Source organism: Crassostrea angulata, chromosome 3, assembly GCF_025612915.1.
Source record: "Crassostrea angulata isolate pt1a10 chromosome 3, ASM2561291v2, whole genome shotgun sequence".
Classification (NCBI taxonomy): Eukaryota; Metazoa; Mollusca; class Bivalvia; order Ostreida; family Ostreidae; genus Magallana; species Magallana angulata.
The window spans coordinates 57,053,017-57,078,260 of NC_069113.1; the positions used below are offsets into that span (position 1 = coordinate 57,053,017).

At 33.4% G+C, this 25,244-nt stretch overlaps 3 long non-coding RNA genes across 3 annotated transcripts; all 3 read left to right on the forward strand.

Moving 5' to 3' along the window:
- The first annotated feature begins 1,986 nt into the window (after window positions 1-1,986).
- LOC128177635 (uncharacterized) lies at window positions 1,987-5,327 on the forward strand. Its single transcript, XR_008242858.1, has 2 exons — window positions 1,987-2,770; window positions 5,027-5,327. It is a non-coding gene; the product is annotated as an uncharacterized LOC128177635 (long non-coding RNA).
- A 4,950-nt stretch (window positions 5,328-10,277) lies between these two features.
- LOC128178106 (uncharacterized) lies at window positions 10,278-13,190 on the forward strand. Its single transcript, XR_008242902.1, has 2 exons — window positions 10,278-10,633; window positions 12,890-13,190. It is a non-coding gene; the product is annotated as an uncharacterized LOC128178106 (long non-coding RNA).
- A 5,830-nt stretch (window positions 13,191-19,020) lies between these two features.
- On the forward strand, window positions 19,021-21,872 carry LOC128178303 (uncharacterized). Its single transcript, XR_008242935.1, has 2 exons — window positions 19,021-19,313; window positions 21,573-21,872. It is a non-coding gene; the product is annotated as an uncharacterized LOC128178303 (long non-coding RNA).
- Window positions 21,873-25,244: the final 3,372 nt, after the last annotated feature.

Genomic DNA, 25,244 nt, shown 5'->3' on the forward strand with positions numbered 1-25,244 from the left:
ATGAATGTCTGTAGATTTCCCTCCATGCTTCCAATTGCGAAAAATGCACAAGGCCTAGAAGCTCGCCTGAACCTGAAAATTAGCACCAAATTTTTTCACAAAATTTTCGCACATTTTCCGTAATATCTTTTGACGTATAAATATTTTGTTAAGACATGTAATGCAAAAGCTGTTTCAATTTGCACGGGCTTTTATTTGATATCAAGAAAAAGGGGCTTGCCCCTTAAATTAGGGGCCAAGAGGGCCCTAAAGTCTATTTGCAATAACTTTTTAGTGAACAATAATTTGTTATCAATTATAGAAGCAAAAATGTTCATTGTACAACTGCTTATCTATACAGTACCATACTTAAGTCATATTTTACGTAATTAGGGGTTTCAAGGGGCCAGAAGTTCAAAACTTTGATCATTAATATCCGAAAAAGGAGAAATATTTTGAAAAGCAATGTAGCACAAAAGTTCTTCAAATTAATGTTCTTAACAATATGATACCAAAAATGTTTTTATTTATGACCCCATTTAGGAGTTAAAGGGTCGGCCCCTAAAACACATTTGTACAGATATCTCAAGAACGGTGAACATTTTGTGAACACTTGTTAAACAAAATATGTTTATATTTTCAAGACCTTTCATTTGTGATCAAGAAAAAGGGGCTGGCCCCTCAAATTAGGGGCCAAGAGGGCTCTAATGTCTTCTTACAATAACTCTTTGCTGAACAATATTTTGTTATTAATTATAGAAGCAAAAATGTTCATTGTACGGCTGTTCATGTATACAGTACCATACCTAAGTCATATATTACGTAATTAGGGGTTTCAAGGGGCCAGAACTCAAAACTCTGATCATTAATATCTTAAAAAGGAGAAATATTTTGAAAAGCAACGTAGAACAAAAGTTCTTCAAATTAATGTTCTTAACAATATGATACCAAAAATTTTGTTGTTAGTGGACCCGGTAAGGGGTTTAAGGGTCGGCCTCTAAAATGCATTTGTACAGATATCTCGAGAACAGTTTACAATTCATGAACACTTGTAAAACAAAATATGTTTATATTAGCGAGACCTTTTATTTGATATCAAGAAAAAGGGGCTGACCCCTCAAATTAGGGGCCAGAAGGGCTACTAAGTCTTTTCATAATAACTCTTTTCTGACCAATGATTTGATATTAATCATAAAGCAGCAAAAAAGCTTTTATTAAGCTTAATTTAAAACCGAAACCCGTTTTAAAATCGGACGATGCATTACAGAGATATTCGGGTTTAAAAATTGATTTTTCCGGAAATTTTGATTCCGCGTCCTTGGTTTAAAAAATAGCGTAATGTTTAAAGAAAAATTAACTCGTACCAAAAATAATTGTTAAGTCGTACTTGAACACATTCGGATTTTTTTTGGTTAAGTCGTTCTTGAAATCGGAAAGGTGTTTGTTAAGTCGTACTTAAAACCGTATTTTGTTAAGTCGTACCAGGAATAATTCCATTTTTTTCATCTTTTATATTTTAGTTACTCTTGTTATTGGTTTTAGAGCTCTGCTTCTTACAGGAACTTCCAGCCGACATTAACGGAAGACCCACTCGTTGCTTTGCAACGAGGTTTGCTCTAGTTATTTTTTTTTTCCCGCAAATTTTGTGCACGAGATTTCTCGAACATCTTTTGTCTGATTGCTATGAAACTTTCAGGGTATGTAGATGATATTAATATCTCTAGACGTTTTTTTCAAATTTTTAAAATTCACTTCCGGTTATGAGTTATTGCCCTTTAATTAAAAATTGGGGGGTCTTTTGTCCAGAGTTGATCTCGGGAACTACAGATGATAGATGCATGAAATTTGGCGAAATTGTCGGTAACATTTTATAGTTTTGCTGGCATGAAAATTTTGGTAATTTCTTTGTTAGTTTTTGAGCTATTTGTCGCCAAAGTCTAAGATTTTTTCGGGGCTGAAATTTTGTTGCTTTTTGTATTATAACCTTTAAACTTAAAATATTTTGTTAATACATATAGAACAAAAGTTGTTTAGAATAACGAGAGCTTTCATTTAAAATTAAGAAAAAAGGGCTGGCCCCTATAATTAGGGGTCAGCAGCTCATACACGTATTTTTCTGATAGCAAAAATCGTTATCATTTTATGAAAAAAAATTAATTCAGTTATTGTTAATATATTAAATAATGTCATTTGGTATCAAATTTAAAAAGTTCTGTGCCCTATTTTTTTCAAATTTCATAAAACAAATATGTGTGAATCGTAACGTTACATGAACGAGTTAATTTGTCTACATAGACACACAAGCGAACAAATGCCACTTTAAGGCCCAGGCATATACTGCATTACGTTGTGTTGCGTCTTAGATAAATAGTTGTGATTCAATTTCATTTTTTTCATCTATATCATTTATGAATTCAATGAACACACATTATTTTAACGTTCTATGTGCAACTATTTGTCGGGGCGCCCCTGTTTGTAACCCCCGCGCGCGCGCCGAATGTAAACAGTAACGAACGGCATTGTAGAAAAGAGAGAGCCGTAATGCAGAAGAGAAGTTGTGTATTCTTTCGACGTACAAATGCATTTTCAATTTACTGTGAAACATATGAACATGCACAGGGAACAATACTACATATTTGTTTAAGGAGGATATTTTTCTCGTGTGAATCGTTTACGAGGAAATTCTGACAGCCACACTTCTGTCGACGATCAGCCGTTGATAAGCTACGAGTAATAAAGGGGAAAAGATGGACATTAAAGTGTGTGATTTATGTGGATGTTACTGAAGAAGGTGAGGCTTTTACTCCTTTTAAAGTTTAAAAAAGTTAAAGTTCAAATTTAGTATATAGTATAGATGTACATGTAAGTACGTGCACACTGTTTGTTTTTGTTATGGTGTGGGTGTTTGTTTACTAAGCTAACGTGTAATTTTTACATGTTTCATGGATGTTTAGACTCGCTCGAGGTTCATGGGGGACTGGAAAGGGTAACTGAATTTATCTATTTAAAAAAATAACAGATTGTGAATTTTCAATTTAAAATTCAAAGCAGGGTCTAATTAGAAACATATCATATATTCTTGTGCAGAAGACTCCAAATGTAGTCATGAATATCCTGTAGACATAACTTCAAGTAAATAAAATTGTATACTTCAGACTTCAGAGTTAAAACATGACTTTAATATCTTTATGATGCCAATCATTGTATCATTAGAAAGGTTTAGCAGACCAACGGGTACCCGGTACATGTACTTGTACATGTAGGTTACAAGTTAGAACTATGCCCACTATTCTACCAGTTCACATAATTTTTCTTGTTTAGCAGTTATGATGTGTACTTAAATTGTCCTTGTTAATGTTTTAAATGTAATTTTTTATTCTCTTTTTTTAATCTGACTACTGGCAGTACTGGCCTGCGAGCAGTTCTCGTCGAGGACCATTTCTCGCTGGTGCACTGTAACATCATATTTTTGTATATAATTTTATGTGTTGATAAAATGACGTAACAATGCACTGGTGAGAAATGGTACTCGGCGAGAACTGATCGCACGCCAATATTGATTAATTACAGACAAAAACTGAAGGTTGCGAGTGTTATTTTTTATTGAACAACATTGTTTAAAATAATTCTTTATATATGTGATGATCAGACCGGTTTGAATACCAGTGCCGGATAGCTCAGTTGGTAGAGCACCTGACTAGAGATTCAGGGGGCCCAGGTTCAAATCCCGGTCTGGTCCTTCATTATTTCTCCCATCCTGTTACAATATTGGTGTTGTGACCAACCCCTGGAACTAACAGGTTAACTCCTGCCAGGGGTGATCTTCGAGGGTGAAGATCATTTAAGGGGGAAGGAATGTGACGGTCAGACTGGTTTGAATACCGGTGCCAGATACATGTAGCTCAGTTGGTAGAGCACTTGACTAGAGATTCAGAGGGCCAGGTTCGAATCCCAGTTTGTTCCGTCATTATTTCTCCCATCTTTTACATATACATGTATATCAGATATATGACAGATGATTAAGGGTCATCACATGTTTTGCAAGATGCAATAAGTGTTAAAAACCTTTACAACACAATACATATAAGTGAATATTTATGTTTCCTGTTATTATTTGGTGTGGTTTTCTTGACAGTGTTGCATAAACAATTTACCCGCTCCTAAAACACAAACTTTCTTTTTGTGGATTCAGCTTACCGCTGATTGGCTGCTGTTGCAGCAGACAAATAAGATATGCACGCACAAAACACAATGAACTTATCAGAGAATGAGTTGAGTTTATTTCAACTGTTGGAATTTGGGGTTGTTTTTTTTTAAATGTATACTTGTGACAAAACATATATGTGGTACATACAGCTGTAGCTTTGTGAAGAAAATTTTGGTTAGACCATATATACCTATCATGCAAGTAAATGATATTTACAAAAAACTTGCAATTTATGGCGCACGAAATATACGCTAGTTTTATAAAGATTGACATACATGTAATGTACCACATTCTGTGAAAAATAATTTATTAAAAATTCTTCATTAAGTTTACTCATACATGTTTTATGCTTATTACACATAGTATTGTTTTTAAAACATGTAATTTATAAGAAAATAAGCAAAAACCCTTGCTAAATTTATTTGCAAAAAAAAAAAACACAGTAGAATTGATAAAAAATGGTATACCAGAAGCTAATACCAGTACATGTACTTTGACGCTGTTCGGTGGGTAATATTCGTTTGTAATTTACGAATTGAAATATTGACTGTTGCACTACAAGTACGGTAATAAACTCTCTCTCTCTCTCAAACTCTCTCTCTCTCAATTTGATAAGTGTTTATACCTATGAAAATTTTTTAATATTATATTATGACTTGATATGCAAATTTTTGATCTTGTACTGCCTAAATGTTATGTCATGTATTGGGATATGTCATACCTATTACACTGCATGGTCAGTGTATTTTTTCCAGAAATACTATGCATATGTTAATGTAAACACAGCTATTACTAGTACATGTATGTAAACACAGCTAATTATTTTTTTTTTTATTTCAGCTCAAAACAGACTCTTGTTACCACATGGCTTTTACCGGTACCTGTTGATTCTTGTGGGTCAGCTCCTGAGATTAACCTGTCACCTCTATCCACATGCATATTCCTTGTGTTCTACAGACTATTTACCGGTAATTCAAATTAAATCCGATAATGCATAAACAATAATGGAACTTGAAGAAAGCATCATGCCATGTTGTGGTTTGTGTTTGATAAGAAATTATGAAAACAAAATTAAGGCTGTTTATAAAGAAATTCATAATTGCTGTGAAAATTTGTTTTTCAATAAAAGTATGCAATTATGTTTCCTTTATTTTTTATTTCATAAAGATATTTAGATGTGTTTACATAATTGAAAAATCCCCCCCCCCCCCCCTCTATTTAATTGTCTGCATTAAGATTACATGTAGGATATGTAAATGTACATTTGACTTTGAAATAACATCTGCTATGATAATTACTTTTGAAATGAACAAGAAACAACCTATTTCTACCTTTCTAAGGTATATATGCATAAAAAAAAGTAGAAAAACATGTCAAATTTGAAAATTTTTCATTGAAATCAACTCGATCTGTCTCCAGCTACCTGTGTGTGTTTGAATTTAATTTTAATTTAAGGCAGATGTCTAACTTGTAGGTTGTAACTTACTGTTTTAGCATGGTTAGAAGGAGAAAATCAGAATAGATTAGATATTCACTAAATATGATTGTTAGCTTACTTTTTTCATGAAAACAAGAAATCACAAGCAGGACAGCTGTCTATTTGTTAATTAAAATGGTACAAATCATACAATAAACAAATAAAGATCAAATTTTAGAATCATTGATGATTGTTTTCATATGTGTGAGAAATTAATCAAGGAAATTGCCACACGTTTCATAAAATTAGGTAAAACATTTCAAACCATGACTTTTTATGAAAATCAAAAGATTGGGGGGTGGGGGGTATACATGTAAGGGTATTTCTAAGTGATGTGAAGCTTTTATCATGATTATATCATGTAGGGGTATGTTGTATTGAATAAGGTTTCTTTTTAAAGGTGGTTGAACAAAAGTTGACCTCTAAAAGGTCAGGTAAAGATGTTTTACTATGGAGAACCCTGTAAATCTGTGTTTACTAAAGGAAATTGGAAATGGTGGGTTCACTTAAATGGCCATATTTTTATTAAACCTCAGTGGAATTGGCAATATGTGGTATTCTTTTTCTCAGAATTGCATTAGCTTTCTTAGTCTTTTCATAAAAATGTTAGTGTACTAAGTTAAAGGTACAAGGAACAGTTTCGGATAAAGTACCGTCAATATTTTTGTAAAATTGAGAGTGACTGTACTTGAAGGTTTGTCATTGTTGCGTAGATTCATGAAATGAATTTTAATGATTATCAATAGTTAGAGGGATGTCTCTTGTTGGAATTGGTAAGCAATATTAAGGCCCCTGATTTTAAGTACATGAGAAGCAGAAATAAATTGTGAAACTTGCGGCTATGACAGATATGTTGACTTTACAGTGAAATTGAAGGTTACAAACGGGAGGTTATATAACATGAAATGTAGGTGGATGGAATATTATATGCCTATTTAGTATTTACTGGGTATGAGGACAATAGCAAGTTTATTGTCCCCAAAGACAGCAACTATTTAATGAGGCAAAGCCAAGGGAAATAGTTGCTGTGGAGTGGGACAATAAACTTGCTATTGTCCGAATAGTCAGTTAATTGGTATTTCATTATACAGAAGAAAACTTTATTTGTCAGCGATGCACAATTTCTTGATGATAAACAAATTAGAGTTAAATCAAACTTTGTATTTAATGATGCGATCTTATTAGGTCAGAGGTGTTCCGAGTTTAAGGTGATATGGGACACTTCCATGTTGTGACGTATTGTTTATCGAAATAAACAATAAAATAAAGTGTAATTATATAAGTACATGTAGTTTCTTTTCAAAAATGGTCACATAACTCCTTAGCACAGTGGGTTAGAGGGTTACTAGGAACCTGTAAGTCATGAGTTCGAATCCCGCTGGGGTTTTTACAATTTTTACCTTTTCAAATATTTTTAAAAGCTACTTTTTGGTTAAATATTGTAAATATTGATGACTATTCACCATGGGCAGATAGCTAAATACTATTTTAAATTAGATAAAAAGGCATGTTTATGCGGGCGCCTTCTAGTGATCAATTTGTCCGTCTGTCCATCCGAGATGGCTTGACAGGAGCATAGCTTCTCTCCCCTTGGCCCAATCTGGCTCATACCTCATCCACAGGGTTCCTTTGGTTGAAGGATGTGCAGTGACCTTGAACCATGTTTTTAGGTATAAGGTTAAGGTCATAGCAGAATTATATATATAAAATCCTGGTCTGGGGCATATCATTTTTCCCTTTGGTCCAATCTGGCTAATACTCACAGAGTGTCTCTATGGTTAAACGATGTGCAGTGACCTTGCATGAAATTTCTAGGTAAAGGGTGAAGATCATATCGGATCATGCAAAAATCCTTTTTTGAGAGCATATATAATTTCTACTAACCCTTATTTGGCTCAGACTTCACATAAGCAGAGCGTTTGAGTAAAGGGTGAAAGGGTGTGTAGTGACCTTGAACCTATTTTCAGTGAAAAGAAACTGTGAAGGTGATAGCAGAATTATATTTTTACAAATCCTTGTCCGGAGTATATCTTCTCTCCCTTTGCTTCATTCAGCCTCATACTTCACCCACATGATGCCTTTGATCAAAATATATGCAATGACCTCGAATGATATTTGTAGATGAAGAGTCAAGGTCATATCAGATCACACAAAAATCCATATTTTAAGAGCATAGATATACTCTCCTTTTAGCCCCAATTTGGCTAATATTTTACCTTTACAGAGTTTATTGGTTAATGGCGTGCAGTGACCTTGAACCAAGTCTGTCAATGTGAAGCCAAGGTCATAGCAGATCTTTTTAAAATTAGTTTTAGACAGTAGATTATTTTCCAAATATGCTTAATCTTGGTCAGATTGAACAAAAATGCATGTATGTTAGGAGGAATGAAATTGAATTAAAAGTTCTATGCCAGCTGGAAAAATTTCAAGTTATAGCTCAAGGTCAAAGCAGAATTCTCTGAAATTACATAAGCGGGGCCCTTTGAAATGTTCACCATTTCAATGTTGTCTGGTTCATAGTAATTTACATAGAAAATATTCACAGAGGTACAGTAAAGTAAACTTTACATCGATAAGTTTCTGACAATTAATGACGCAACGAGCACACAGTACGAAAGGTCAACCCTTTGAAAAGCAGTGAAGAGAAAAAGTTGCTCAGAATTATGTTTTAAACAAAATTGATTTTTTACGTAAATTTTAATTTTGCATTCTGGGTTAAGAAAAAAGAAGTTAGTTCAAGGTAGAGTAAACTTGTACCTAAAATGAAGTCAAATTTGTTAAGTCGTACTCAAACACATTGGTTTTTTTTGTTAAGTCGTTCTTGAAATGGTTAAGGGTTTTTGGTTAAGTCGTACTTAAAAACATTCGGATTATGTTAAGTTGTACCAAGAATCATTCGATTTTTTTTATCTTTTTGTACTTAGGTTTCTTTGTTACTAGATAAAGAACTCTGCTTCTTGGACGTACTTCTAGCGTTGCTTTCGACATTAGCGGAAAACCCACTCGTTGCTTTGCAACGAGCTTTGCTCTAGTTTTACTTCTTTTTCTTGCAATGTGTGTATCTATATAATATGTAGGTGTATATCAATACATTGTACAAACTTGCTGTGTGTGAGAGTCTGTGAGAAAGTGGTGTTCTGTCTGTCCTTCAATATACTCTAAAAAGAAAACAAATTAAAAACATTTTTATTTGAAAAAGCCTGACAAATATTTACTTTCTTCTCTTTATCTAGATCAGAAATTTCACAATGTAATCTCTCCTTTCCCAACATATACTACTCTTTTTTGAAAACTTTTAAGTGCAATATATCGCCCTAGTCGATTATGTCTTAAAACTAATCGAACGTATAATGTATAAAAGCTTAAAGAGGCAGTACATTAACCATCAGATTTACCTTTATTGACATTTTTGTGATCGACCTCGGCCGATTACTGTTGTGTCCATATGAGGCATCCGGCAATTGCTTCCACGTGCGCACACATTCCGCTTGCATAAGTAGTTCTTATAAAAACTTGAAGTTTGGTTTAGTATTTATATAACATTTTACTCAGTTTTATTTCAATTCATTTACCTTAAGGGATGCAAACATACAAAAAATACAGATCGACCTGTTAATTGAAGAATGCACATTTTGTCAATCTAAAAATTGTAAGGAAGATCTGATGGCTAATTTATTAAGGTCTTCCGTTTCCAACGGAAGACCTTTCTATTATTGTGCGGGAAAAAAATTAAGATTATTAGGGTTTTCCGTTTTTCAACGGAAAACCCTTCTGTTATTCTACTGTTTCTTATTATTATTTTTTTTTTTTTATCCGCAAATTTTGTGTAGGCCATTTCTCGTACATTTGTTGTCTGATTGTTATGAAACTTTCAGGGTATGTAGACAATGTTAATATCTCGAGACGTTTTTTTCAAATTTTTAAAATTCACTTCCGGTTATGAGTTATTGCCCTTTAATTGAAAATTGGGGGGTCTTTTGTCCAGAGTTGATCTCGGGAACTACAGAAGATAGTTGCATGAAATTTAGCAAGATTGTTGGTAACATGTTATAGTTTTGCTGGCATGAAAATTTTGGCAAAATGTTTTTTAGTTTTTAAGCTATTTGCCGGTAAAGTTTAAGGTTTTGGGGGGTCTGAAATTTTGTTGCTTTTTGTATAATAACCTTTAAACTAAAAATAATTTGTTAATACATATAGAACAAAAGTTGTTTAAAATAACGAGAGCTTTCATTTTAAATTAAGAAAAAAGGGCTGGCCCCTGTAATTAGGGGTCAGCAGCTCATACACGTATTTTTCTAATAGCAAAAATCGTTATCATTTTATGAAAAAAAATTAATTCAGTTATTGTTAATATATTAAATAATGTCATTTGTATCAAATTTAAAAAGTTCTGTGCCCTATTTTTTTTCAAATTTCATAAAACAAATATGTGTGAATCGTAACGTTACATGAACGAGTTAATTTGTCTACATAGACACACAAGCGAACAAATGCCACTTTAAGGCCCAGGCATTTACTGCATTACGTTGTGTTGCGTCTTAGATAAATAGTTGTGATTCAATTTCATTTTTTTCATCTATATCATATATGAATTCAATGAACACACATTATTTTAACGTTCTATGTGCAACTATTTGTCGGGGCGCCCCTGTTTGTAACCCCCGCGCGCGCGCCGAATGTAAACAGTAACGAACGGCATTGTAGAAAAGAGAGAGCCGTAATGCAGAAGAGAAGCTGTGTATTCTTTCGATGTACAAATGCATTTTCAATTTACTGTGACACATATGAACATGCACAGGGAACAATACTACATATTTGTTTAAGGAGGATATTTTTCTCGTGTGAATCGTTTACGAGGAAATTCTGACTGCCACACTTCTGTCGACGATCAGCCGTTGATAAGCTACGAGTAATAAAGGAGAAAAGATGGACATTAAAGTGTGTGATTTATGTGGATGCTACTGAAGAAGGTGAGGCTTTTACTCCTTTTAAAGTTTAAAAAAGTTAAAGTTAAAATTTAGTATATAGTATAGATCTACATGTAAGTACGTGCACACTGTTTGTTTTTGTTATGGTGTGGGTGTTTGTTTACTAAGCTAACGTGTAATTTTTACATGTTTCATGGATGTTTAGACTCGCTCGAGGTTCATGGGGGACTGGAAAGGGTAACTGAATTTATCTATTTAAAAAAATAACAGATTGTGAATTTTCAATTTAAAATTCAAAGCAGGGTCTAATTAGAAACATATCATATATTCTTGTGCAGAAGACTCCAAATGTAGTCATGAATATCCTGTAGACATAACTTCAAGTAAATAAAATTGTATACTTCAGACTTCAGTGTTAAAACATGACTTTAATATCTTTATGATGCCAATCATTGTATCATTAGAAAGGTTTAGCAGACCAACGGGTACCCGGTACATGTACTTGTACATGTAGGTTACAAGTTAGAACTATGCCCACTATTCTACCAGTTCACATAATTTTTCTTGTTTAGCAGTTATGATGTGTACTTAAATTGTCCTTGTTAATGTTTTAAATGTAATTTTTTATTCTCTTTTTTTAATCTGACTACTGGCAGTACTGGCCTGCGAGCAGTTCTCGTCGAGGACCATTTCTCGCTGGTGCACTGTAACATCATATTTTTGTATATAATTTTATGTGTTGATAAAATGACGTAACAATGCACTGGTGAGAAATGGTACTCGGCGAGAACTGATCGCACGCCAATATTGATTAATTACAGACAAAAACTGAAGGTTGCGAGTGTTATTTTTTATTGAACAACATTGTTTAAAATAATTCTTTATATATGTGATGATCAGACCGGTTTGAATACCAGTGCCGGATAGCTCAGTTGGTAGAGCACCTGACTAGAGATTCAGGGGGCCCAGGTTCAAATCCCGGTCTGGTCCTTCATTATTTCTCCCATCCTGTTACAATATTGGTGTTGTGACCAACCCCTGGAACTAACAGGTTAACTCCTGCCAGGGGTGATCTTCGAGGGTGAAGATCATTTAAGGGGGAAGGAATGTGACGGTCAGACTGGTTTGAATACCGGTGCCAGATACATGTAGCTCAGTTGGTAGAGCACTTGACTAGAGATTCAGAGGGCCAGGTTCGAATCCCAGTTTGTTCCGTCATTATTTCTCCCATCTTTTACATATACATGTATATCAGATATATGACAGATGATTAAGGGTCATCACATGTTTTGCAAGATGCAATAAGTGTTAAAAACCTTTACAACACAATACATATAAGTGAATATTTATGTTTCCTGTTATTATTTGGTGTGGTTTTCTTGACAGTGTTGCATAAACAATTTACCCGCTCCTAAAACACAAACTTTCTTTTTGTGGATTCAGCTTACCGCTGATTGGCTGCTGTTGCAGCAGACAAATAAGATATGCACGCACAAAACACAATGAACTTATCAGAGAATGAGTTGAGTTTATTTCAACTGTTGGAATTTGGGGTTGTTTTTTTTTAAATGTATACTTGTGACAAAACATATATGTGGTACATACAGCTGTAGCTTTGTGAAGAAAATTTTGGTTAGACCATATATACCTATCATGCAAGTAAATGATATTTACAAAAAACTTGCAATTTATGGCGCACGAAATATACGCTAGTTTTATAAAGATTGACATACATGTAATGTACCACATTCTGTGAAAAATAATTTATTAAAAATTCTTCATTAAGTTAACTCATACATGTTTTATGCTTATTACACATAGTATTGTTTTTAAAACATGTAATTTATAAGAAAATAAGCAAAAACCCTTGCTAAATTTATTTGCAAAAAAAAAAACACAGTAGAATTGATAAAAAATGGTATACCAGAAGCTAATACCAGTACATGTACTTTGACGCTGTTCGGTGGGTAATATTCGTTTGTAATTTACGAATTGAAATATTGACTGTTGCACTACAAGTACGGTAATAAACTCTCTCTCTCTCTCAAACTCTCTCTCTCTCAATTTGATAAGTGTTTATACCTATGAAAATTTTTTAATATTATATTATGACTTGATATGCAAATTTTTGATCTTGTACTGCCTAAATGTTATGTCATGTATTGGGATATGTCATACCTATTACACTGCATGGTCAGTGTATTTTTTCCAGAAATACTATGCATATGTTAATGTAAACACAGCTATTACTAGTACATGTATGTAAACACAGCTAATTATTTTTTTTTTTTATTTCAGCTCAAAACAGACTCTTGTTACCACATGGCTTTTACCGGTACCTGTTGATTCTTGTGGGTCAGCTCCTGAGATTAACCTGTCACCTCTATCCACATGCATATTCCTTGTGTTCTACAGACTATTTACCGGTAATTCAAATTAAATCCGATAATGCATAAACAATAATGGAACTTGAAGAAAGCATCATGCCATGTTGTGGTTTGTGTTTGATAAGAAATTATGAAAACAAAATTAAGGCTGTTTATAAAGAAATTCATAATTGCTGTGAAAATTTGTTTTTCAATAAAAGTATGCAATTATGTTTCCTTTATTTTTTATTTCATAAAGATATTTAGATGTGTTTACATAATTGAAAAATCCCCCCCCCCCCTCTATTTAATTGTCTGCATTAAGATTACATGTAGGATATGTAAATGTACATTTGACTTTGAAATAACATCTGCTATGATAATTACTTTTGAAATGAACAAGAAACAACCTATTTCTACTTTTCTAAGGTATATATGCATAAAAAAAAGTAGAAAAACATGTCAAATTTGAAAATTTTTCATTGAAATCAACTCGATCTGTCTCCAGCTACCTGTGTGTGTTTGAATTTAATTTTAATTTAAGGCAGATGTCTAACTTGTAGGTTGTAACTTACTGTTTTAGCATGGTTAGAAGGAGAAAATCAGAATAGATTAGATATTCACTAAATATGATTGTTAGCTTACTTTTTTCATGAAAACAAGAAATCACAAGCAGGACAGCTGTCTATTTGTTAATTAAAATGGTACAAATCATACAATAAACAAATAAAGATCAAATTTTAGAATCATTGATGATTGTTTTCATATGTGTGAGAAATTAATCAAGGAAATTGCCACACGTTTCATAAAATTAGGTAAAACATTTCAAACCATGACTTTTTATGAAAATCAAAAGATTGGGGGGTGGGGGGTATACATGTAAGGGTATTTCTAAGTGATGTGAAGCTTTTATCATGATTATATCATGTAGGGGTATGTTGTATTGAATAAGGTTTCTTTTTAAAGGTGGTTGAACAAAAGTTGACCTCTAAAAGGTCAGGTAAAGATGTTTTACTATGGAGAACCCTGTAAATCTGTGTTTACTAAAGGAAATTGGAAATGGTGGGTTCACTTAAATGGCCATATTTTTATTAAACCTCAGTGGAATTGGCAATATGTGGTATTCTTTTTCTCAGAATTGCATTAGCTTTCTTAGTCTTTTCATAAAAATGTTAGTGTACTAAGTTAAAGGTACAAGGAACAGTTTCGGATAAAGTACCGTCAATATTTTTGTAAAATTGAGAGTGACTGTACTTGAAGGTTTGTCATTGTTGCGTAGATTCATGAAATGAATTTTAATGATTATCAATAGTTAGAGGGATGTCTCTTGTTGGAATTGGTAAGCAATATTAAGGCCCCTGATTTTAAGTACATGAGAAGCAGAAATAAATTGTGAAACTTGCGGCTATGACAGATATGTTGACTTTACAGTGAAATTGAAGGTTACAAACGGGAGGTTATATAACATGAAATGTAGGTGGATGGAATATTATATGCCTATTTAGTATTTACTGGGTATGAGGACAATAGCAAGTTTATTGTCCCCAAAGACAGCAACTATTTAATGAGGCAAAGCCAAGGGAAATAGTTGCTGTGGAGTGGGACAATAAACTTGCTATTGTCCGAATAGTCAGTTAATTGGTATTTCATTATACAGAAGAAAACTTTATTTGTCAGCGATGCACAATTTCTTGATGATAAACAAATTAGAGTTAAATCAAACTTTGTATTTAATGATGCGATCTTATTAGGTCAGAGGTGTTCCGAGTTTAAGGTGATATGGGACACTTCCATGTTGTGACGTATTGTTTATCGAAATAAACAATAAAATAAAGTGTAATTATATAAGTACATGTAGTTTCTTTTCAAAAATGGTCACATAACTCCTTAGCACAGTGGGTTAGAGGGTTACTAGGAACCTGTAAGTCATGAGTTCGAATCCCGCTGGGGTTTTTACAATTTTTACCTTTTCAAATATTTTTAAAAGCTACTTTTTGGTTAAATATTGTAAATATTGATGACTATTCACCATGGGCAGATAGCTAAATACTATTTTAAATTAGATAAAAAGGCATGTTTATGCGGGCGCCTTCTAGTGATCAATTTGTCCGTCTGTCCATCCGAGATGGCTTGACAGGAGCATAGCTTCTCTCCCCTTGGCCCAATCTGGCTCATACCTCATCCACAGGGTTCCTTTGGTTGAAGGATGTGCAGTGACCTTGAACCATGTTTTTAGGTATAAGGTTAAGGTCATAGCAGAATTATATATATAAAATCCTGGTCTGGGGCATATCATTTTTCCCTTTGGTCCAATCTGGCTAATACTCACAGAGTGTCTCTATGGTTAAACGATGTGCAGTGACCTTGCATGAAATTTCTAGGTAAAGGGTGAAGATCATATCGGATCATGCAAAAATCCTTTTTTGAGAGCATATATAATTTCTACTAACCCTTATTTGGCTCAGACTTCACATAAGCAGAGCGTTTGAGTAAAGGGTGAAAGGGTGTGTAGTGACCTTGAACCTATTTTCAGTGAAAAGAAACTGTGAAGGTGATAGCAGAATTATATTTTTACAAATCCTTGTCCGGAGTATATCTTCTCTCCCTTTGCTTCATTCAGCCTCATACTTCACCCACATGATGCCTTTGATCAAAATATATGCAATGACCTCGAGTGATATTTGTAGATGAAGAGTCAAGGTCATATCAGATCACACAAAAATCCATATTTTAAGAGCATAGATATACTCTCCTTTTAGCCCCAATTTGGCTAATATTTTACCTTTACAGAGTTTATTGGTTAATGGCGTGCAGTGACCTTGAACCAAGTCTGTCAATGTGAAGGCAGGGCTCGACATTAACGCTTGTCCACTTGTCCGGTACCAGTTAAAAAAATATGCGGACAAGTGAATATTGCTGGCCACTTGTCCGACTGGACAAGTGCATTTTTTATAGTAAGAAGTCTCCAACATTTAAAAAAGAAAAGAAAGTTTTGTGATAAGTTTATCTGTAGTCTCGTTATAAGTTTATCGATTAGTTATTTTGAATTTCGATCCCGACATCAAATTGCAATGCAATTGAGTTACTCTTGATCGGGATTGAAGTTCACTAATTTCAAACAACTTTCAAGGTGTGGATCTTAGTTCTTACAAAGTACCAAACACATATGTTAAGAAAAAGAAAGGAAGAAAAGGTAGCAAAGATAAAGGATTATGGAAAGAAATGTAACTTATTTTAGGTTTCATTCATCATTGATAGACTATGATGACATTCCATGTTTAGTTTAAAAAACAGCTGAGAAATCAATATAACAGTTACATGTATTTTAAAACCTGATGCTAAATTTAAGATGTCTTGTAATTTGCCATGACAAAGCTACAGCTGACAAATCATGTTTAATGTTATATAGAACAAATACATGTACATAATTATAGGAAAGACACTTTAAGTTTCCATTTAAAAAGTCAGGTTATTAATTATAGCTAGAGTATTAATCAATAAATGATTTTATTTTAGTAATAGAGTACTGTAGTTCTCAAGTTGACAATATTTGATCTTTAATATTGAAAATTTTTCGGACAAGTGAAGTTGAAGTTCGGACAAGTAAATGTTTTGGTCACTTGTCCGAATGGACAAGTAGGAAAAAAAGTTAATGTAGAGCCCTGGAAGGTCATAGCAGATCTTTTTAAAATTAGTTTTAGACAGTAGATTATTTTCCAAATATGCTTAATCTTGGTCAGATTGAACAAAAATGCATGTATGTTAGGAGGAATGAAATTGAATTAAAAGTTCTATGCCAGCTGGAAAAATTTCAAGTTATAGCTCAAGGTCAAAGCAGAATTCTCTGAAATTACATAAGCGGGGCCCTTTGAAATGTTCACCATTTCAATGTTGTCTGGTTCATAGTAATTTTACATAGAAAATATTCACAGAGGTACAGTAAAGTAAACTTTACATCGATAAGTTTCTGACAATTAATGACGCAACGAGCACACAGTACGAAAGGTCAACCCTTTGAAAAGCAGTGAAGAGAAAAAGTTGCTCAGAATTATGTTTTAAACAAAATTGATTTTTTACGTAAATTTTAATTTTGCATTCTGGGTTAAGAAAAAAGAAGTTAGTTCAAGGTAGAGTAAACTTGTACCTAAAATGAAGTCAAATTTGTTAAGTCGTACTCAAACACATTGGTTTTTTTTGTTAAGTCGTTCTTGAAATGGTTAAGGGTTTTTGGTTAAGTCGTACTTAAAAACATTCGGATTATGTTAAGTTGTACCAAGAATCATTCGATTTTTTTTTATCTTTTTGTACTTAGGTTTCTTTGTTACTAGATAAAGAACTCTGCTTCTTGGACGTACTTCTAGCGTTGCTTTCGACATTAGCGGAAAACCCACTCGTTGCTTTGCAACGAGCTTTGCTCTAGTTTTACTTCTTTTTCTTGCAATGTGTGTATCTATATAATATGTAGGTGTATATCAATACATTGTACAAACTTGCTGTGTGTGAGAGTCTGTGAGAAAGTGGTGTTCTGTCTGTCCTTCAATATACTCTAAAAAGAAAACAAATTAAAAACATTTTTATTTGAAAAAGCCTGACAAATATTTACTTTCTTCTCTTTATCTAGATCAGAAATTTCACAATGTAATCTCTCCTTTCCCAACATATACTACTCTTTTTTGAAAACTTTTAAGTGCAATATATCGCCCTAGTCGATTATGTCTTAAAACTAATCGAACGTATAATGTATAAAAGCTTAAAGAGGCAGTACATTAACCATCAGATTTACCTTTATTGACATTTTTGTGATCGACCTCGGCCGATTACTGTTGTGTCCATATGAGGCATCCGGCAATTGCTTCCACGTGCGCACACATTCCGCTTGCATAAGTAGTTCTTATAAAAACTTGAAGTTTGGTTTAGTATTTATATAACATTTTACTCAGTTTTATTTCAATTCATTTACCTTAAGGGATGCAAACATACAAAAAATACAGATCGACCTGTTAATTGAAGAATGCACATTTTGTCAATCTAAAAATTGTAAGGAAGATCTGATGGCTAATTTATTAAGGTCTTCCGTTTCCAACGGAAGACCTTTCTATTATTGTGCGGGAAAAAAATTAAGATTATTAGGGTTTTCCGTTTTTCAACGGAAAACCCTTCTGTTATTCTACTGTTTCTTATTATTATTTTTTTTTTTATCCGCAAATTTTGTGTAGGCCATTTCTCGTACATTTGTTGTCTGATTGTTATGAAACTTTCAGGGTATGTAGACAATGTTAATATCTCGAGACGTTTTTTTCAAATTTTTAAAATTCTTTTCCGGTTATGAGTTATTGCCCTTTAATTGAAAATTGGGGGGTCTTTTGTCCAGAGTTGATCTCGGGAACTACAGAAGATAGTTGCATGAAATTTAGCAAGATTGTTGGTAACATGTTATAGTTTTGCTGGCATGAAAATTTTGGCAAAATGTTTTTTAGTTTTTAAGCTATTTGCCGGTAAAGTTTAAGGTTTTGGGGGGTCTGAAATTTTGTTGCTTTTTGTATAATAACCTTTAAACTAAAAATAATTTGTTAATACACATAGAACAAAAGTTGTTTAAAATAACGAGAGCTTTCATTTTAAATTAAGAAAAAAGGGCTGGCCCCTGTAATTAGGGGTCAGCAGCTCATACACGTATTTTTCTAATAGCAAAAATCGTTATCATTTTATGAAAAAAAATTAATTCAGTTATTGTTAATATATTAAATAATGTCATTTGTATCAAATTTAAAAAGTTCTGTGCCCTATTTTTTTTCAAATTTCATAAAACAAATATGTGTGAATCGTAACGTTACATGAACGAGTTAATTTGTCTACATAGACACACAAGCGAACAAATGCCACTTTAAGGCCCAGGCATTTACTGCATTACGTTGTGTTGCGTCTTAGATAAATAGTTGTGATTCAATTTCATTTTTTTCATCTATATCATATATGAATTCAATGAACACACATTATTTTAACGTTCTATGTGCAACTATTTGTCGGGGCGCCCCTGTTTGTAACCCCCGCGCGCGCGCCGAATGTAAACAGTAACGAACGGCATTGTAGAAAAGAGAGAGCCGTAATGCAGAAGAGAAGCTGTGTATTCTTTCGATGTACAAATGCATTTTCAATTTACTGTGACACATATGAACATGCACAGGGAACAATACTACATATTTGTTTAAGGAGGATATTTTTCTCGTGTGAATCGTTTACGAGGAAATTCTGACTGCCACACTTCTGTCGACGATCAGCCGTTGATAAGCTACGAGTAATAAAGGAGAAAAGATGGACATTAAAGTGTGTGATTTATGTGGATGCTACTGAAGAAGGTGAGGCTTTTACTCCTTTTAAAGTTTAAAAAAGTTAAAGTTAAAATTTAGTATATAGTATAGATCTACATGTAAGTACGTGCACACTGTTTGTTTTTGTTATGGTGTGGGTGTTTGTTTACTAACGTGTAATTTTTACATGTTTCATGGATGTTTAGACTCGCTCGAGGTTCATGGGGGACTGGAAAGGGTAACTGAATTTATCTATTTAAAAAAATAACAGATTGTGAATTTTCAACTCAAAATTCAAAGCAGGGTCTAATTAGAAACATATCATATATTCTTGTGCAGAAGACTCCAAATGTAGTCATGAATATCCTGTAGACATAACTTCAAGTAGATAAAATTGTATACTTCAGACTTCAGAATTAAAACATGACTTTAATATCTTTATGATGCCAATCATTGTATCATTAGAAAGGTTTAGCAGACCAACGGGTACCCGGTACATGTACTTGTACATGTAGGTTACAAGTTAGAACTATGCGTACTATTCTACCAGTTCACATAATTTTTCTTGTTTAGCAGTTACATGTATGATGTGTACTTAAATTGTCCTTGTTAATGTTTTAAATGTAATTTTTTATTCTCTTTTTTTAATCTGACTACTGGCAGTACTGGCCTGCAAGCAGTTCTCGCCGAGGACCATTTCTCGCTGGTGCACTGTTACATCATATTTTCGTATATAATTTTATGTGTTGATAAAATGACGTAACAATGCACTGGTGAGAAATGGTACTCGGCGAGAACTGATCGCATGCCAATATTGATTAATTACAGACAAAAACTGAAGGTTGCGCGTGTTATTTTTTATTGAACAACATTGTTTAAAATAATTCTTTATATATGTGACGATCAGACCGGTTTGAATACCAGTGCCAGATAGCTCAGTTGGTAGAGCACCTGACTAGAGATTCAGGGGGCCCAGGTTCAAATCCCGGTTTGGTCCTTCATTATTTCTCCCATCCTGTTACAATATTGGTGTTGTGACCAACCCCTGGAACTAACAGGTTAACTCCTGCCAGGGGTGATCTTCGAGGGTGGAGATCATTTAAGGGGGAAGGAATGTGAGGGTCAGACTGGTTTGAATACCGGTGGCAGATACATGTAGCTCAGTTGGTAGAGCACTTGACTAGAGATTCAGAGGGCCAGGTTCGAATCCCAGTTTGTTCCGTCGTTATTTCTCCCATCTTTTACATATACATGTATATCAGATATATGACAGATGATTAAGGGTCATCACATGTTTTGCAAGATGCAATAAGTGTTAAAAACCTTTACTTTACAACACAATACATATAAGTGAATATTTATGTTTCTTGTTATTATTTGGTGTGGTTTTCTTGACAGTGTCGCATAAACAATTTACCCGCTCCTAAAACACAAACTTTCTTTTTGTGGATTCAGCTTACCGCTGATTGGCTGCTGTTGCAGCAGACAAATAAGATATGCACGCACAAAACACAATGAACTTATCAGAGAATGAGTTGAGTTTATTTCAACTGTTGGAATTTGGGTTTTTTTTTTTAAATGTATACTTGTGACAAAACATATATGTGGTACATACAGCTGTAGCTTTATGAAGAAAATTTTGGTTAGACCATATATACCTATCATGCAAGTAAATGATATTTACAAAAAACTTGCAATTTATGGCGCACGAAATATACGCTAGTTTTATAAAGATTGACATACATGTAATGTACCACATTCTTTGAAAAATAATCTATTAAAAATTCTTCATTAAGTTAACTCATACATGTTTTATGCTTATTACACATAGTATTGTTTTTAAAACATGTAATTTATAAGAAAATAAGCAAAAACCCTCGCTAAATTTATTTGCAAAAAAAAAAAAAACACAGTAGAATTGATAAAAAATGGTATACCAGAAGCTAATACCAGTACATGTACTTTGACGCTGTTCGGTGGGTAATATTCGTTTGTAATTTACGAATTGAAATATTGACTGTTGCACTACAAGTACGGTAATAAACTCTCTCTCTCTCAAACTCTCTGTCTCTCAATTTGATAAGTGTTTATACCTATGAAAATTTTTTAACATTATATTATGACTTGATATGCAAATTTTTGATCTTGTACTGCCTAAATGTTATGTCATGTATTGGGATATGTCATACCTATTACACTGCATGGTCAGTGTATTTTTTCCAGAAATACTATGCATATGTTAATGTAAACACAGCTATTACTAGTACATGTATGTAAACACAGCTAATTATTTTTTTTTTATTTCAGCTCAAAACAGACTCTTGTTACCACATGGCTTTTACCTGTACCTGTTGATTCTTGTGGGTCAGCTCCTGAGATTAACCTGTCACCTCTATCCACATGCATATTCCTTGTGTTCTACAGACTATTTACCGGTAATTCAAATTAAATCCGATAATGCATGAACAATAATGGAACTTGAAGAAAGCATCATGCCATGTTGTGGTTTGTGTTTGATAAGAAATTATGAAAACAAAATTAAGGCTGTTTATAAAGAAATTCATAATTGCTGTGAAAATTTGTTTTTCAATAAAAGTATGCAATTATGTTTCCTTTATTTTTTTATTTCATAAAGATATTTAGATGTGTTTACATAATTGAAAAATCCCCCCCCCCCCTCTATTTAATTGTCTGCATTAAGATTACATGTAGGATATGTAAATGTACATTTGACTTTGAAATAACATCTGCTATGATAATTACTTTTGAAATGAACAAGAAACAACCTATTTCTACCTTTCTAAGGTATATATGCATAAAAAAAGTAGAAAAACATGTCAAATTTGAAAATTTTTCATGGAAATCAACTCGATCTGTCTCCAGCTACCTGGGTGTGTTTGAATTTAATTTTAATTTAAGGCAGATGTCTAACTTGTAGGTTGTAACTTACTGTTTTAGCATGGTTAGAAGGAGACTAGAAATCAGAATAGATTAGATATTCCCTAAATATGATTGTTAGCTTACTTTTTTCATGAAAACAAGAAATCACAAGCAGGACAGCTGTCTATTTGTTAATTAAAATGGTACAAATCATACAATAAACAAATAAAGATCAAATTTTAGAATCATTGATGATTGTTTTCAAATATGTGTGAGAAATTACTCAAGGAAATTGCCACACGTTTCATAAAATTAGGTAAAACATTTCAAACCATGACTTTTTATGAAAATCAAAAGATTGGGGGGTGGGGGGTATACATGTAAGGGTATTTCTAAGTGATGTGAAGCTTTTATCATGATTATATCATGTAGGCGTATGTTGTATTGAATAAGGTTTTTTTTAAAGGTGGTTGAACAAAAGTTGACCTCTAAAAGGTCAGGTAAAGATGTTTTACTATGGAGAACCCTGTAAATCTGTGTTTACTAAAGGAAATTGGAAATGGTGGGTTCACTTAAATGGCCATATTTTTATTAAACCTCAATGGAATTGGCAATATGTGGTATTCTTTTTTTCAGAATTGCATTAGCTTTCTTAGTCTTTTCATAAAAATGTTAGTGTACTAAGTTAAAGGTACAAGGAACAGTTTCGGATAAAGTACCGTCAATATTTTTGTAAAATTGAGAGTGACTGTACTTGAAGGTTTATCATTGTTGCGTAGATTCATGAAATGAATTTTAATGATTATCAATAGTTAGAGGGATGTCTCTTGTTGGAATTGGTAAGCAATATTAAGGCCCCTAATTTTAAGTACATGAGAAGCAGAAATAAATTGTGAAACTTGCGGCTATGACAGATATGTTGACTTTACAGTGAAATTGAAGGTTACAAACGGGAGGTTATATAACATGAAATGTAGGTGGATGGGATATTATATGCCTATTTAGTATTTACTGGGTATGAGGACAATAGCAAGTTTATTGTCCCCCAAGACAGCAACTATTTAATGAGGCAAAGCCAAGGGAAATAGTTGCTGTGGAGTGGGACAATAAACTTGCTATTGTCCGAATAGTCAGTTAATTGGTATTTCATTATACAGAAGAAAACTTTATTTGTCAGCGATGCACAATTTCTTGATGATAAACAAATTAGAGTTAAATCAAACTTTGTATTTAATGCGCCGATCTTATTAGGTCAGAGGTGTTCCGAGTTTAAGGTGATATGGGACACTTCCATGTTGCGACGTATTGTTTATCGAAATAAACAATAAAATAAAGTGTAATTATATAAGTACATGTAGTTTCTTTTCAAAAATGGTCACCTAACTCCTTAGCACAGTGGGTTAGAGGGTTACTAGGAACCTGTAAGTCATGAGTTCGAATCCCGCTGGGGTATTTACAATTTTTACCTTTTCAAATATTTTTAAAAGCTATTTTTTGGTTAAATATTGTAAAATTTGAAAATTCTAAACTGGTGAAATTTTTTCAATTATATAGTACTTTAATCCACATCAATATCGACAGATGTTCCATACTACCTTAAAAAGGAGGGAAATCAAATTTTGCTGATGAATGGTTTTGATGACTATTCACCATGGGCAGATAGCATGGATACTATTTTAAATTAGATAAAAAGGCATGTTTATGCGGGCGCCTTCTAGTGATCAACTTGTCCGTCTGTCCATCCGAGATGGCTTGACAGGAGCATAGCTTCTCTCCCCTTGGCCCAATCTGGCTCATACCTCATCCACAGGGTTCCTTTGGTTGAAGGATGTGCAGTGACCTTGAACTATGTTTTTAGATATAAGGTTAAGGTCATAGCAGAATTATATATATAAAATCCTGGTCTGGGGCATATCTTTTTTCCCTTTGGTCCAATCTGGCTAATATTCACAGAGTGTCTCAATGGCTAAACGATGTGCAGTGACCTTGCATGAAATTTCTAGGTAACGGGTGAAGATCATATCGGATCATGCAAAAATCCTTTTTTGAGAGCATATATAATTTCTACTAACCCCTATTTGGCTCAGACTTCACATAAGCAGAGCGTTTGAGTAAAGGGTGAAAGGGTGTGTAGTGACCTTGAACCTATTTTCAGTGAAAAGAAACTGTGAAGGTCATAGCAGAATTATATTTTTAAAAATCCTTGTCCGGAGTATATCTTCTCTCCCTTTGCTCCATTCAGCCTCATACTTCACCCACATGATGCCTTTGATCAAAATATATGCAATGACCTCGAATGATATTTGTAGATGAAGAGTCAAGGTCATATCAGATCACACAAAAATCAATATTTTAAGAGCATAGATATACTCTCCTTTTAGCCCCTATTTGGCTAATATTTTACCTTTACAGAGTTTATTGGTTAATGGCGTGCAGTGACCTTGAACCAAGTCTGTCAATGTGAAGCAGGTCATAGCAGATCTTTTTAAAATTAGTTTTAGACAGTAGATTATTTTCCAAATATGCTTAATCTTGGTCAGATTGAACAAAAATGCATGTATGTTAGGGGGAATGAAATTGAATTAAAAGTTCTATGCCAGCTGGAAAAATTTCAAGTTATAGGTCAAGGTCAAAGCAGAATTCTCTGAAATAACATAAGCGGGTTCCTTTGAAATGTTCACCATTTCAATGTTGTCTGGTTCATAGTAATTTTACATAGAAAATATTCACAGAGGTACAGTGAAGTAAACTTTACATCGATAAGTTTCTGACAATTAATGACGCAACGAGCACACAGTACGAAAGGTCAACCCTTTGAAAAGCAGTGAAGAGAAAAAGTTGCTCAGAATTATGTTTTAAACAAAATTGATTTTTTACGTAAATTTTAATTTTGCATTCTGGGTTAAGAAAAAAGATGTTAGTTCAAGGTGAAGTAAACTTGTACCGAAAATGAAGTCAAATTTGTTAAGTCGTACTTAAACACATTGGTTTTTTTTTTGTTAAGTCGTTCTTGAAATGGTTAAGGGTTTTTGGATAAGTCGTACTTAAAAACATTCGGATTATGTTAAGTTGTACCAAGAATCATTCGATTTTTAGGGT